At 46.6% G+C, this 16269-nt stretch overlaps 1 protein-coding gene across 5 annotated transcripts in view; it reads right to left on the reverse strand.

Annotated features, from left to right (window-relative positions):
- The window catches only part of fat3a (FAT atypical cadherin 3a), a 153805-nt gene that overhangs the window by 76101 nt on the left and 61435 nt on the right, over positions 1 to 16269 (reverse strand). The gene's annotated exons all lie outside the window — the stretch shown is intronic.

Consider the following 16269-nt stretch of genomic DNA (forward strand, 5'->3'; position numbering starts at 1 on the left):
AGCTACAGAGGCAGCGTTGTGGTTTATTAAATACATAAACCACCTGCAAAGAAACCTCTGACCTTTGGTTGAAGCCCAAACCCCAAATTTGAGATTAAACATCAGTCCAACCAGACCCCCGACTCAACTCCGAGAACAGGGTCTGGTAAAGCACTTCATGGCTTTTTTATGTTGCTTTTTTTAACACAGAAAGAAAAGAAAAAAAAGCGACCGGCCCTTCTTCTCAACACGTCTGTCCTTCCTCGTATTTCTTACAAGAAAGAAGCAGGAAACACCCCCAGCGGTGCCTGGTCAATGTTGACACCGTGCCCAGAGAGGCAGCTCATGGGGAGGGGGCTGGCCTGTGCATGCTATCAAGGACAGAGTCGATGCGTTTAACACACCATCCGTTTAACGGCGCACAGGGAGTACAAGACCTCACCGTCTCCCAGGCAGGATGTCTCGCCAAACACGCGTGTGATCCCTGATCCCGCACCGCGTGCTCTTGTGTTTACTGGCCTTCGTCTCCTGTGGCTTGGGGGCTCTATGTGTGTGTGTGTGTGTGTGTGTGTGTGTGTGTGTGTGTGTGTGTGTGTGTGTGTGTGTGTGTTTGTGTGTGTGTGTGTGTGTCTGTGTGTGTGTTGATGGGTGGATGGTTGGGGTGATTGGATTGTGTGTGTGTGTGTGTGTGTGTGTGTGTGTGTGTGTGTGTGTGTGTGTGTGTGTGTGTGTGTGTGTGTGTGTGTGTGTGTGTGTGTGTGGATGGAGGTTGTGTGTGTGTGTGGGGGGGGGGGTATGTCTGGCACAGTCTGGCTAGTGAGTGCTTTTGCACATGTCTCTTATCAGCGTGAGCATTTGGGTCTGCATGCATGCGTGTGTTTGTGTGTGTGCGGGGGTGAGAGAGAAAATGTGCGTATGTTTGTGAGTGTGGGAGTGAGTAGGTGTGTTTCTAGCCCAGCTCTTTGCCCACATCTTGTCCACTCACACTTTAACATTGTTCTGAATTATTATTCTCATAAACATGTGTATTAACATAAAATACCCTCTCTCTGACTCTCACACATACACACACACACACACACACACACACACACAGAATCCCAGACACAGATAGTTAGCATGTTAGCGTAGCGCTCTTAGCCCATCCATTAACCTTAGTGCTTAAGAGCTGAATGAGCTCATGAGACATTTAGCATTGAGTGTTGCTAGCAAAGGGCTTTCTGGAATACATCGTAAAAAGATAGACACACTCCCATACGAAACGGGAGTCATTAGTGGGCGCTGCACGTGCTTCATATATGTATGAGAAACTGAAAGAGAGAAGGAGAGGGGGAGAAAAGGAAAGAGAGCGAGAGAAGAAGAGAGAATCAGTGAGTGTTACAGAAGGCATCGTAAGTGCTGGTTGCCTGGCATGCTTCTTTTTTTTCTGAAGCGGAAATGCACCATAGCTAATTGAGCACTTAGAGTATCGTTGAGCTCCAGGAGGAAGATAGGGAGAAGATGAAGGTAATAAAAAGGAAAGAAGTGTAATACATTAAAGGGTCCCGGCCTATTAGGTAATCATCGACGGGGGCTGTTTTAACTTTAACTTCCTTCTAATTACCTTGCTTCCTTTCGTACTTCAGCATGGTGCTGGACTGTATGGAATGTGCATTTTATCATCATAGAATCATAAAATATCACAAAATGTGCAGCGTTTCACTGATTATCGACATTTGCAAGATGTAATTGGCTGCAAGAATTACTTTTAAAAGGCAACCGTTTGAGAGAGAATAGAAACTAAGTACAATTTGACTGTTACCTATAAGTGGCATCCAGCTACTGTCCAAGTTTTACTCCTCAACTTTTCCTCAGCATTTCAACGGTTATTTTTCTGCCCTGAGCCAAAGATAAATAAACTATATTTTACACATTTAGTGAACTCCTACCCACAAAGAATGTCTGAGGAATTAAATGTTTGGGCTGGCAAGATGACTCGCGCACGCACGCACGCACACACATATGGGCACACCGACACACACACACACACAAACACAAACACACAGACACACACAATTATAATAAAAATACTGCAGAACAGGAGAAAATGTTGAGCTCAACAAAGCTTCAGAAGCCTTTTTAAGGCTGAGCAGACTGGGCTCGGCGGCACCGCCCTGCATGCAGATAACCAGATCCTCAGTTCAACACAGACCCCACTCCTACTGAACCCAGGACCCGAGCACCCAAACTCGTCAACTGAACCAATTGCACATGAATAGTCCATTTCTAAGATGTTCCTGGAGATGGAAATAGGATATCACCCAGCCGAGTGAGTCTGATGCTATTACTGGGGTCCGACCATCCAATAGAACCACTCAGCGGCTCCTGTGCACATTGTGTTCTGGGGCGCCGCTTGGTTGTTATCTGTGAAGGCGACTGGAAGGCTCCGGAGCTGAGGGCTCCTCAAAGGACATTTTGGAACCCTTAAAAGTCATGGTAGAAGAAACTGAGCCTCTTTAACAGTGTCTTTCAGGAAACCACCCAATGCCGCTTTGCCTAAGCTTGTTGCTTTTTTACGAATAAAGATAGGAACAACTGATTTCTTATATTCCAAGTGACCCTTCTTCTTGGTCAAGAAAACCAAGATGGCATCCCCTTCGTCGTCTCTTTGCTTCTTTGCCCTGTTTTTAATATGGTGGCCGTCCTTTACTCAGCTGCCTGGTTGCTACAGGGCGCCGCCACAAGAGGGGCTCACTCGTGGCTCAACAGCTCACATGTAAATGAGGGCCATGTGGGACGCGCCTGGAGCAGGTGGAAAATGAGGGGGCAACCAAATCATTAACACTACCCTTATCTGTCACCGTGCCCATTAGGCCCCTACATCACACTACAGTTACCTGAACGTGTACTTAGGAGTGCTCACACACACACCAACACACACACACGCACACACACACACACACACACACACACACACACACACACACACACACACACGCACACGCACACGCACACACACACACACACACACACACACACACACACACACACACACACACACACACAATCAACCCTTGCTGACACGCGAATGAAAAAAACAAACATGCATCATCAAGGACAAAGACAGATGTGGCCGTGCTCCCATACTTACCCATGTACCCATACACGCACACAAGCAAACACACATACATACACACACACACACACACACACACACACACACACACACACACACACACACACACACACACACACACACACACACACACACACACACACACACACACACACACCCACAGGTGGCATTGTTTATGTCCTGTGAGAACGCTGAATGTTCAAGGTTAGCTGTAATTAATTCTGAATCTACAACTCTATTACTGTGCATTGCTTTCCCCCTCGCTCACTGTGTACACTGATTCTGGGCTTTGTGGTTTCCTGGGATGGTCGCCCGTCTCCCGCCTGCATGCTATTGCTTTTTAGTAAAACATGCTAATCATTCAATATCAAATCGGATCATCTTAGTGGGGGGACAAATGAAGATAAACATGCATACCATTGCATGCAACATGTATGAACGTGATATGTATTTCATGGAGTTGTATTACATATGCCATATGTATTTCTTGGCCCTGTGCATATGGTGGAGACATACAAGACCAAGGCACTAGAGGGGAAGACTTTCGCTTTAAGTTCAACTATTTAACGAGAGTGCATGTTGACTTCATCCAATCGTAACTTTGGTAGATCAGCCTGAAGTCGGGGGTTGTGGTATTCATAAGCCCTAGGAGCACTGAGATAAGGAGTATACGCAGATACCAAGGCAGTGGAATAAGCACGATCGAATGATTGGCAGAGCTGGCAAGAATCCAAACACAAAAACGGATAAAGCCAATGCCTGCACAGAGAAGCAAATGCTTCTGCTGAAAGCGCACAGCAAATTGTTCCAGTCTGCAAAGCCATCTGTCATCTCCAAATGTGTTGGATGCAACCCAAAAGTTCTAACTTTTTGCCTTGAAACTGGTGCAACTTTGGAATAGTTTAATTCATTTATTCCGTTTTCTGCTACAAACTGCCCCAAAATCCCCTTCCCAATAATAAGTAGCATTAAGGCCAAGGCCAACGTGCACCCAGCTAGACACGATGGAAGGCAGAACAGCGGGCACCCTCTCTTCTCTATGGATCTCCCACATTTATTGACAACGGTAAACCGGTTTCAACAAAAGGCAGGCTTTCCAATATTGGTCAAAATAGGATACATTATTGTACGACTATGCTTGAGAGCTAGTACTTGTCCCTGGATGGGTCTTGGAGGGCCGATGTTAAGTGCACGGAAGTGGATTTCAACAGACCAGACAGGGACAGTTCTAGGACTTAATTGGGAATTAGGAAGCAATTAATTAGGGCTATAATCAGCATTCCTACTAATCCCTCAGAGTGGGGAGCCTTTGGTCATTTACGTGAAGTGCCATTTCTTCTGAGGCTCTGCCACGTGCGTGTTTGCATTAAGAAGGCCAGAGGCAACTTATTACTTTTGAATAATATGAATTTAGACTGCATATCCATCCTTGTACTCAGAGAGACACACAGGTACATAACACACATACACACACGCCCCAAGTTACTCTTTCGTCTCGCTGCTTGTGCCGACACATTGCATTATGAATGCCTATACCATCAGTCATCCCTGTGATCAGGGTTTAATTAAGTCTAAATTTGATTTGCCATGCATGCACGCATGAACCACACTGCAGCTCCTCTGACTAGCCAGCGGACTTCCTTACTGCTAGCGGAGAGTACCTCTGCGGCACCAAATAAGGCTTTGAAATTTTGTTGCAGCACATAAATGCTGAAATTGTTTTGCATATTTGACAACATGGCCACGCCAATCAGGGCGATGCAGTAGAACATCTGTCATAGACTGCTGGCGGTAGAGGGGGTAATTAGGGCGAGGGCATTTTAACAATATAGTAGTCAGTCACTGTATTGTTATTCAATGGAATTGCATGGACGTCCGGTTATTATAGCCTCGCATCTCAACCTTAATATATGTTTGGAATTCAAAGCTACACAGATTAAAGAATGTATGTTAGTAATATTTAGCGATTTATTATGGTTATCGTGGTTTATATATTCTTCCACATCACTGCACTAATACCCATGCAATCAGCACGAAAACACAGATTTGCATGTTCCATACAAATGAGCTAACCTCTCCCCACGCTGCACAACTTCCAACCCCACGAGTGGCACCGCCGTGTGCTTGTCCCTCTTACTGAATGCATTGTGGGTGTTTGCTCTCCTCATCAGCAAATAGATAACTGACCACAGCGGTGGAGAGAGAGACAGAGAGACATACAGGGATGGAGAGAGAGAGAGATGAATGGAGAATGCAGAAGACAAATGAGAAAAGATGGTGTTCAGGGCGGTAAGGAGGGGGGAGAAGAGAGGGATCGGTGTAAGGCCAGCAGAGGTCGAGGGGAGGGATACCGCGCTAAGTCAGGCCACTAAACTAAGGGGATAATCGGCGCGGGCGGCTAAATCGATTTTGCAGAGCAAATGGGCCTAGGTCACCTGGGAAATAGTGGGGAGGCATGTGAACCACGAAGGGAGGGGGGGAGAGAGAGAGAGAGAGAGAGAGATAGAGAGAGAGAGAGAGAGAGAGAGAGAGAGAGAGAGAGAGAGAGAGAGAGAGAGAGAGAGAGAGAGAGAGAGAGAGAGATGGAGAGTGAGAGAGAGAGAGAGAGAGAGGGGGGGAAAGAGAGAGTCAGACAAAGAGAGAGAGACAGACCCGAATCGAAAGGAAGAGCGAGACAAAGGGGGCGGGGGGAGAGATGATCTGCTCTGCAAACACACCTGCGATGACACAGACAATTGGATGCGTGGCAGTCAAAAGAGCAAGCACGTGCACTCTCTCCCACTCACACGCACCCTGAAAACATAGAGACTCCCCTATGAATATAGATAGACCCCGGTCCTGTGTCGACTTCAAATACAACATGCAGACAATTGAAGTCAATAGCTATCATTCAGAAAGCAATTTGGTGGCATTGTGGTCGCAGATTGAAAACACTGGGCCCTTTGGAATAGGATCCAGATCAAAGGGAGGTGGGACAGGAGGAGAAGGGCACTGGATAAACGCAATGAGGAGGATGTACGAAACAACGTTTAGCAGACACAAGAGAAAAGCCAGAGCAGCCAGCCAGACAGAAGTGGTGTCTGTGTGTGTGTGTGTGTGTGTGTGTGTGTGTGTGTGTGTGTGTGTGTGTGTGTGTGTGTGTGTGTGTTTGTGTGTACCTACAAGTGTGCATATGCGTTTGTGTGTGCTGATAGGCATGTCTACCGCACTTCTGTTAGTCATCTCTTCTACTTCCTGGTCTTTATGTGTCTGATGTCAGGCTCCCTATGGTCCAAGTCAAAAGAGGCCCTAGTCTCCAGACACACACACACACATACACATACACACACACACACACTGACACAAAGGGTCTGACATAAAAGCGCCTGGCCTTCTACTGTTGTGGTCATGATCTCAGAGTGACTCTGGGCCTGGGAAAGGCTGGGGAGCCTGGTGGAGTGGAAGCATTAGCCCGGAGGAGGGCATTAAGCATGTTAATAGCTGCCTCTGTGAGCCACCGCTGCCATTCAGCATGGCAGTAAATGCCCACAAGAGGAAACAAAGAGAAAAGTGCAGTGACTGTCAATATTTAGACTCGGCCAAGACCGATTCTTTACTGAAGAAAGGTTGATAAAAAAAATGAACCTTACAGGTTATATAGTTGAATTAAATCCTTGACTCCGATTTTTGCATTCAAAATGAATTAATCAAAGCCTGAGTTTATGCGTACGGGATTTTCAGTGAGCACTATTCACAAACTATACATGTTAGTCAGAAAAACACCCTTCTAGGCCAAGAAACGGATTACCATGGAGGAGCAAGAGTCTGTCGGTCTTCCAGTCCGACTGAAAACACCTGTCTGAACCACCTTGGTTTGTGGGGATTTCCGGATCCGGACAGCGGTTTAACCCCCAAACCATCTGGCTTGGCACCTGCTTCATCTAACTAGCTATTCCAACGTGCACGGCGACAAACACACAATACTCCGTCTAACGGATGCCTCGGAGGCAGGAGATTATAGCCGTTATGAACATAATGGTGGAAGGCAGGAGAGAGGAAGGTCACCCATTGTGATTCAGCCATGAGTGTGTGACAGCGAGAGAGAGAACAGAGAAAGAGGTCAACTACCAATCAGATCGTCATTACCAAGTGTGGTGGAAACCAGAGAAGAGCGGTTTCAGTGGGACGAATAGCTTAGCCCAGAAGAGTTACGGTATAACACTCTGTGGGATGGCGCCGTGTTGGTCTGGGACAGCGCCGGGGTCCAGAGAAACAGCCCCTGGCGCCAGGGCAGAGCTGATTTTCACCCACTTTTGGGCCGGGAGGCTGGGGCCGATGTGTTAGGTAGATCTAATTCCCTCCACGTTTCAGTCAGCTATTTTATTGCCTTTTCCCGATGGACCCTGATGGGCCATGATGAGTAGCCAGAGCGCCAAACATACTGCCCACTTCAATGAATCCAGAAAACAGGAGCAGGCCGATGAGTTACTAAATAGAACCAGGGATTGTAAAAACGATGGGATACACACGTAGACATCGCCACAGGGGCAGAGACAGAGCATGTCATGACATCACCAGCAGTGCTAGTCAGGTCTTTATCATGGACAATTAACACAAAGGCTGAGGGAATTAGTCTCAAGAGAAAGGGTTATAATGGCCATGTGATGATGTCATAGTGCGGGGGCCCCCGTCAGGCTAACTGGAAGGAAGTATGGTGAATGGCAGCACATTGATAGTCTGGACGTAAAGCCAGCCGCCAGAGCTATTATGAGCCCTGGGGCCAGACCTCTTGCCTTAGGCCCCGTCCACACGGAGACGATTTTTTGGTGAAAATGCATAAGTCTTGTTTGTTTCGACCGACGGTCCAGACGGATCCGGCTGATCCTGTGCCCGAAAACGCACTTTTCTGAAACCATGTCCCACAGGGTGGTTTCAAATAAATCTGGACCTATGTGGTTTCGTGTTAGGATTTGTGTGGACGCCTGACACGCAAACGATGACGTCATTGCCCCCCCCCCCCCCCCCCCCCCCCCCACCAGCTGGGCGACGTCAGAGTTGCATTGAATTTTTTGTATTCTTTCTGTAGCTTTAAATACAGCCCCTTGATCAATTGAATTACTAACTGTACATTAATAAGAATTCTGCTCAATTTAAAAGGTTGAATCTCCTTCTGTTTGTATACAGCACGCAGGCAGTATGCGCGCAGGTTTGAATCGCTCCACTTTCTTTTTTGTGGAGAACCAGCGCCTGAATATTTACTACAGCGTTTCTACAGCTCGATGCTTCTTCGCAATGAGCCCGTCTTAAGAGAGATATTCCTAAAACGCATCAAAGGAAAACGGGGGAGAAAAGATAATTTTCGCCCGTCTGGAGGGGGCCTGTTCTTCTCGGACTGTATGTTTGTAAACAGCGAGCGGGCTTTATGCGCATGCTCGCCTCTTCTTCTTCTTCTTCCTCTTGCTGGAGTTCTGTAGCAGAAGCAGCGCCCCTTATGGGCCTTGAATGTGTGTCACAGCGTTTCTACAGCTCGATGCGGTTTCGCAATAAATCCTTCTCTACAGAGATATTCCTGAACCGCATAAAACGAAAACGGATCGTTTTCGCCCGTGTGGACAGCGCGCCTTAGATGAGCGAGAGAGATTGACAGGCGCCAATGACCTCGAACCTCCAAGGTACCCCCCCCCCCTCATCCCCGCCGGGCGGCGGATTGGTCAGCCTTACAAATCTGACAAAGTCAACCCACCGACATCAAGATTCTGCGGCACACCTGCAAGCAACGGTCAGTTTGAAAACTGACCTCCGCCTCTTACCTTGACATTAAGTGTCTCACAAACACACACCTGGCCTTACATTAACTGGGCGGTGCAAAACCCGCATACAGACCCCTACAGGTTAAATGCAAGAAATACATTTCCAGCCTGCACTTGTGACCTCATATCACTCGATTCCAGATTTTTCATTAGAGTATGTTAAAGGATTGCAGTTGTTCAACGCTTTCAATTCAGCGTATTGTGTCTTTTTTTTCCACGATGATTTCTTTTCTCAGCAATTAGGGCTGAGGTGAAGGCCCGGCTGTAGTGCTCACGGTTCGCCACTGGAAGTGTACATACATCTACAGTACAGGGCATAATAAGCATGGCATACCTCTTTGGCGGCAACACTGTCTTGCTGAGAAAAATAATGAATAATGAAGTCAATTCTATGTTTGTCACCATGTAGAGTAGCGCACCATGTAGCAGCGTAACACCATTATATGTATGACAACCATGTTTGATTAAGTAAACCAATACACACGGCTAGGCCTGCAACAAAAAGCAGAACACTCTTTGAAATCTCTATTCGTTAATTGGTCTGCCATCAATTGGTGTGTATTTGTTTGTTTGCGTGTGCGTGTTTGTGACCATGTGCATATTTGTCACTGGTGATACTTAACAGGCAACTCTGCTCCCCCTCCTCACGTGTTGTGCTTTGCCAGCGTAACGCTTGGCTAAATGTGGAAGTGCTGTCTCGCACAGTATTTTTCTCACAGTTTGCTGAGACAAGACTTGGCTTCGGAACCATCCAATTATCGCTGGAACCGCGGCCCGGCCCTCTCAGACGACAGGGAGACGGCGGCGCATGCTCAAAACCCAGTCGGGCTTGACACATACACAGTTAGGAGAGCATACTTTTATGTTGGTGCACTTTTTACACTATCAACCCTCAGAACCTGAAACATACAGAAAGATATTCAAGGCTATAATCAGTGTAATTATCTCTCAGAAGAGGAGAGGAGAGGAGAGGGGAGGGATTTGTTTTGTGTGTTTCAAAATGCTGGCAATTAGTTTGCTGATTGAATCCAGACAATGGATTCATGTCACAAGTCAAGACTAATATATTGGTTTGAAAACAAATCTCTCCACACAAACCCACACACCATCATATTTTCCTTTTCACTGCAGATTCTCTATATTCTCTCTTCTTCTGTCAACTTACTTGCCTTTAACTCATTAACCCTTATGTCTCCAACAACCCCCGCATCAAACACCTCGCTCCCATTGGCCCAGATTCAGCCGCCTTACAGTTTATAAATAGAGAAACCCATGAGGAGTACTTGTGAAGTCTAGGAGAAGACAGAAGTGTGAAGCACCATGGCTCTATGAGACATTAAGAAACATGTGCCCTGATGCTGTCCATCTCTAGGAGATGAAAAGCATCCCCTTTCTGTGTTGATCCTCAACCCTGACACGCCTTGTTCTTTGACTGTTACTTCATTCATCCTCCATTTATACTTGTACTACATCTCTTATTATACAGTGTGTGTTAGGAAGTGGGCAGAGGGCCATGTCATTGTGGAAGCGAGACGGAAAGACAGAGAGAGAGAGGGATAGAAAGAGAAATCGGTCCATGGCTGCCTTGGAGATAGACCTGTGGGCAATGAAGCGTTAATTTTAGAGCACCATTATATTGGGCTGTGTGTGTGTGTACTTGTGTGGTGGTGTCATGGGGAACATTATTTTAGGCACCTCCATCCTTCAATCTAAACCTCTCCTGATTATGCAGCGATCAGTGGGGAAGCCCTTTCCTGTATATTTATATCAAATGAACCACGGCAATGAAGTCTCTCTCACACACACGCACACGTATGCACATACACACACACAAACACCACGCACACACACACACACACACACACACACATACAACACCAGCAGGGGCCATATAAGACTTCCTCCCTGCTTGTGTGTATGTTGTGTACGCATGTGTGTATGTGTCTGCATGTGTGTGTGTATCTCTGCGTGTGCATGTATTTATGTTTGTTTGCGCACTTATCGTGTACGTGCATGCGTGCATGCGAGTGCATGTTTGTGAGTGTGGACTAGCAGCAGGCTGTGATTATGACACAGGGGACCCATTGGCCACTGCTAACACCTACACAGGTGTAACACCTGCAGCCCGATCTCTACTTCCAGGACCATCCGTCAGCAGACGGACCACAGTGCTGTGGAGAGTTAGAACTCACTGTGGACAACCAGCTAGCTAGGGATGCTAACTGACTCTAGTGGAGGCCTGCACAGCCCCGCTGACAAAGCTGTTCCACAACCCAGCAGCTCATGTCTATGGTGTTCCCCTCCCGCTCCGTGGCGCAGTGCCTCTGTTCTGGGCCCACTGAAGGCCGTCAGTCCGACGGTGATTTATTGATGTCTGCTAGGGCAGGGGGCGGCGGGGGTCGGGCTCAGAGGGGCCATGTCGCAGGTTGACATGTTTATCGCCACGTCAATAAAGACGTAGGTGAGAAAACACTAGCCACGATAAAACACGGGCATGATCAGCAGACTTCCCCAGTGGATACTAGCTACAACCAGCGCGAGCAAGACAGGTGACATGCTTGTGTGTTTTATGAGGATTGGAAGGTGAGCCAATGAGATGTAACCTGGTATCACTTTACACAATGGTTGTACCACCAGGGAAAAAGTAGAGCTGATTCATTTGAATTCTGTGTTATTTGTTTGACATTGTGGGCTAAACATTAGCTTAAATCCTTATCCATGCAGTTTGTCATTCATGGACATGGAAACATTATTCATTGAGGTAGACCTGCATAAAACATAGGTGGTATAAATATGTATTTTTAGAAGTGATAAAGATAAATTATCGGAGTGTTACATTAAAGAATTATACTGCAGGTTTAATGGCAAGCATTGAAAGGTTGAAGGCAATGATGTGAAGATCTTTGAAAAAAGGATGAAAATGTTAATTAAAATGCATGATCTGGCTTCCTACATGACACACACATGCACGCACACCAGGTCACATGTGCAGACACAGACTCACATGCAGGCACACTGCCACATTTGCAAAAATGTCAGACACACTCACACACACACACACACACACACACACACACACACACACACACACACACACACACACACACACACACACACACACACACACACACACACACACACACACACACACACAGTGCATGTACACTGCCATACCATGAAAGTATCTTTCATGTCCACTTCATACATCCTCTGTTCTACTCATTAACATATCATGAATGTGGCGTTAATGATGGCCCAAAGCCGTTCCATGGCCTTCGAACGACTGCAGGGCCATTATAGATTAATAAGCAGGAATCCGAGAAATGCTACTAAGCTAGCAAAATTGCATAAGGCACAACAAACAGAGTCGAGTGAATATTGATGGAGTCTTGTGCGGCTCCATCATTGTGTTGTACTTTGTGGGCGTAGTCTTTTTGATGTGGTTATCCGTTGGTTTATTCACAAGATGGGGTCCTTTACAGTTATATATCTTCCCCGGCACATCAAAGAGGGAAAGAGGGAGACGGAGAAAGAGGGGGATGAGATTGAATGGAAAAAAGAGCAGGGGGGCGGGGGAGGTATATAAAAGATATATAGATGAAGGGGTGGAGGTGAAGGAGGATGGAACGCGCCCGGCGGAATGCCTGCGTCTACAGCTGCCGATTTACGACGCATCCGTGATCCGTACGTGTTGTGCCACATGCCTCCACAGAAGTCACATGAGAGCGTTCCTACAGCACACACACATACACCCACACCCACACACACACAGACAGACACACACAGACACACACCAATGCGCGGCGCCATACCCTTAGGCCGAGTAAGGTACATCTCTCTCTCTCTTTCTCTCTCTCTCGCTCTCTCTCTCTCTCTCTCTCTCTCTCTCTCTCTCTCTCTAAGTGTCTCTCTCTCCGTTATCGCCCGTGTTCTCTTCACCCTTTTCCTTTATGGTGTCTCTCTCTCTCCTTCTGTTTCTCCTTATCACCTTCCTCCTGATGCTACTTCCTGTCTCTGCCCCCCCTCCCCCGCCCGGCACCATCGCACATCTGCGGTGCTGCGTTAGCACGGCAGTGTAGAATGTAAAACACGGCGCCAAAACAATTAACAGGCATTTATGTAATCAAGGTAATCCCATTACGTCTCCACGCTGCACCGTGACAATGAACCAATTATAGTCTCTCTCTCTCTCTCTCTCTCTCTCTCTCTCTCTCTCTCTCTCTCTCTCTCTCTCTCTCTCTCTCTCTCTCTCTCTCTGTTCCCTGCCACCTCCGTTTTTGTATAATTCATTAGTGAGTCTACACACACATATACACCCACACACACCTTATCCACCGTCTTGTATCACTCATCCTCACCGTCCTTCACCTGACCCTGGTCTCTCTCTCCCTCTCCCTCTCTCTCTCTCTCTCTCTCTCTCTCTCTCTCTCTCTCTCTCTCTCTCTCTCTCTCTCTCTCTCTCTCTCTCTCTCTCTCTCTCTCTCTCTCTCTCTGAAAGGTGATTGGTGTATGAATTGCCCCGCCTCCCCCTTGTCCATCCCGCCACCCCAACTGAAAGGCAATGGCTCGTTGTCACGGTGACAGAACTGTTGACAAGGGCGGGAGAGGAGGGGGGGGGGGGGGGGTGGTTAATGGAATTAAACTGGGGGAATCATTTGTGAAGGAGCCATTAGGCAGTTGATTAGCCGTCCTCACCAAACCACTTAACCCAGGTTAACCTTTCTGGCCAAGGAACTGACATCTCATCTGGACTGAGTGGGGCATATTGGGAGGGAAAATTAATTCCACAATAACCCAAAACATTAGGTGTGGTGCTTCCAGCTTCATTTCAGCAGATAATTAATAACAATAATTAAGATAATTCATTTTGTAGGGTTGTAATCCATGCAGATCTGCTCATGGGGGTGTGAAGAGTCATCAATGCTTCTCTGCATGGTGGCGATTCCACTTGAACAACTACGATTTCTATTTATTTTATATAATATTCAATAGGCCTTCATCCAAGGCGTGTAGTAGCAGGGTCGTAAACCTGTATCTCATGACGTTAATCATAGGCACTGGCACATTCCTAGAGAACCATAATTATCTTAATGAGCTACACCTGTTTTTACCCCTACTACTACACCTCTGTGTAGGGCATGATACTAATGGTGGAGAGAGGCCATAAAACAACTGAAACATTCCAGATGTGCTGAGAAATTAAAGCTTGCTGTGCTGTGTTTATCTGCTCCAAAGGCCAGGCGAATATAGCCAACGGTGTATATTTATAAAAACACCAGTAACTAACTGATGGATTTAACCACATACCAAAAATAATCATGATCAAATGAGAGATGTGTTGCTGCAGCAAAGGAAAATAATCCTGAGGAGCAAATACATAATAGCATTAAGGGATTTGATTTCACCCTGTATTGAAGACCAGACGTTCACTGGGAATATTTTTTCTGGCATATTGTGTGGGCAGGAGATGGTGACTGATAGAAAGATATGACAAGACCCGGGTGTTGGCGGTCACACTTGGACCGGAGTCAGGGGGTCTGGACGAGATCAAGGGAGAGGGAGGGAGTGTGGAGTGAGAGAGAAAATCCTCCAGGAAGATGAGGGTTGGGAATGAGAAGGTGAGGAAGGAGGGGGCGGGGTGAGATGCAGTGTCTGAGGAGAAAGAGATGGATGGGCTGACAGAGATCTGGGAAAGGGAGAGCGAGAGGAAGGAGATTGAACCGGCTAGTTTACTTCGATGGTCGCACAGCATTTTCACACCGCAGTGGGACATGGGAGTGATGCAAGGATCAAATAGAACGGCCTTACTTGTGTATGTCGGTCAGTCAATAACACTAGCAGAGAGAGCGAGAGAGAGAGAGAGAGAGAGAGCGAGAGCAAGAGCGAGAGAGAGAGCGAGAGAGAGAGAGAGAGAGAGAGAGAGAGAGAGAGAGAGCTAGAGCGAGAGCGAGAGCGAGAGAGAGAGCGAGAGAGAGAGGGAGAGACTGTAAAGTCTGTGTTACACACAAAGTCTATACAGAAATCTTAACATGCTCAAACAGTGCCACCATCCCATTCTGCAGACTCCTAACGCACACAAACCGCCACGAGAAAGAAAAAACAAACCAGCCCTCATACTGGGAGGATAATCAGATTAGCAGTGAATACCGTCATTATCTATAATACTTCTGCATGTAACCCTGCCTCCCAAACAGAGGTATCCAGCACTGTCTGTATTTCCATTGGCACAATCAAGCTATTTTCAAGGCTCATCTTCAGTAATTCCTAAACCATAAGATACGGGTGTGTATGTGTGTGTGTGTGTGTGTGTGTGTGTGTGTGTGTGTGTGTGTGTGTGTGTGTGTGTGTGTCTTTGTGTGTGTCTTTGTTTCAGTCTGTCTGCCTGTCTGTGTGTGTGTCTGTGTGTGTGAGTGATTTTAACCTTTACTTTATTAGTAATAGTGTTAAGGCTACACACATATTCTTCTTCTACTTTCACCATGTAATTACATAACCTAATTAAAATACTTACTAGCATTGTGGTTAAATGATTTGAAACGCGTTTGTGCGGGTTTGACACCAAATAGTTCTACATAAGACTACATTAAAATAACATAAGGCATAGAGAGGCTGATAACAGAAGAGTTTAATAATGCAGACAAACTTTCCGACCATTAAATAAGATTCAAAATCTTTCAGGGAACTAAACATTTAAATTTGGGGATGGCTGTTTGCTGTGTGTAATAAGCATACGACCGTGGGTAATGAGGTGTGTTTATGTATGTGCAAGGCACTTTCAGCGGAATCCGTGGAGAACCAGAAAGTGCACATCAGCATGAGCAGGTGCACTGCACACACAATCCTTTAGTAAGTGTTTGTGAGTGTGCGTGTGTGTCCTTTGGTGTGCATTTGTCTGACTGAGTGTGTGCACCAGTGGGAGAGAGAGAGAGGCTTTGAATGATCGAGAGAGGTAGAGGGGTTAGAGATGGATATAAAAGTGAAATGAGCCATTGTCCTTCATTTGATCCCTGTGCTTAAGAGCTCGGTTGGTGAGTGGTGAAAGTCTATTCGTCCTCTCCCTCTCTTTCTCTCCCTGCCTTTGGTGTTTGCCCTCTCGCCTCTTATTTCTCTCCCTCTCCCTGCTTTTGGTGTGTGTCCGCTCTCTCCCTCTCTTTCTTTCTCTTCCTTTGAGTGTCCATTTGTCTGTGTTTGTGTGTGTGTGTGTGTGTGTGTGCTTGAGTGTGTGTGTGTCTATATGTGTGAGTGTAAGTGCGGAAGATCAAAAGAAACCGGGGAACAAGACCGATCCAAAATATTCCCTGACAATTTTCTATGTCAATTTCTTTGGTATGTGTGGACTTCAATCAGAGCTGACAGCTGGTCAAAATATAAATGATGAGATAGTCA

Source organism: Gadus morhua, chromosome 16, assembly GCF_902167405.1.
Source record: "Gadus morhua chromosome 16, gadMor3.0, whole genome shotgun sequence".
In the NCBI taxonomy this organism is placed as follows: Eukaryota; Metazoa; Chordata; class Actinopteri; order Gadiformes; family Gadidae; genus Gadus; species Gadus morhua.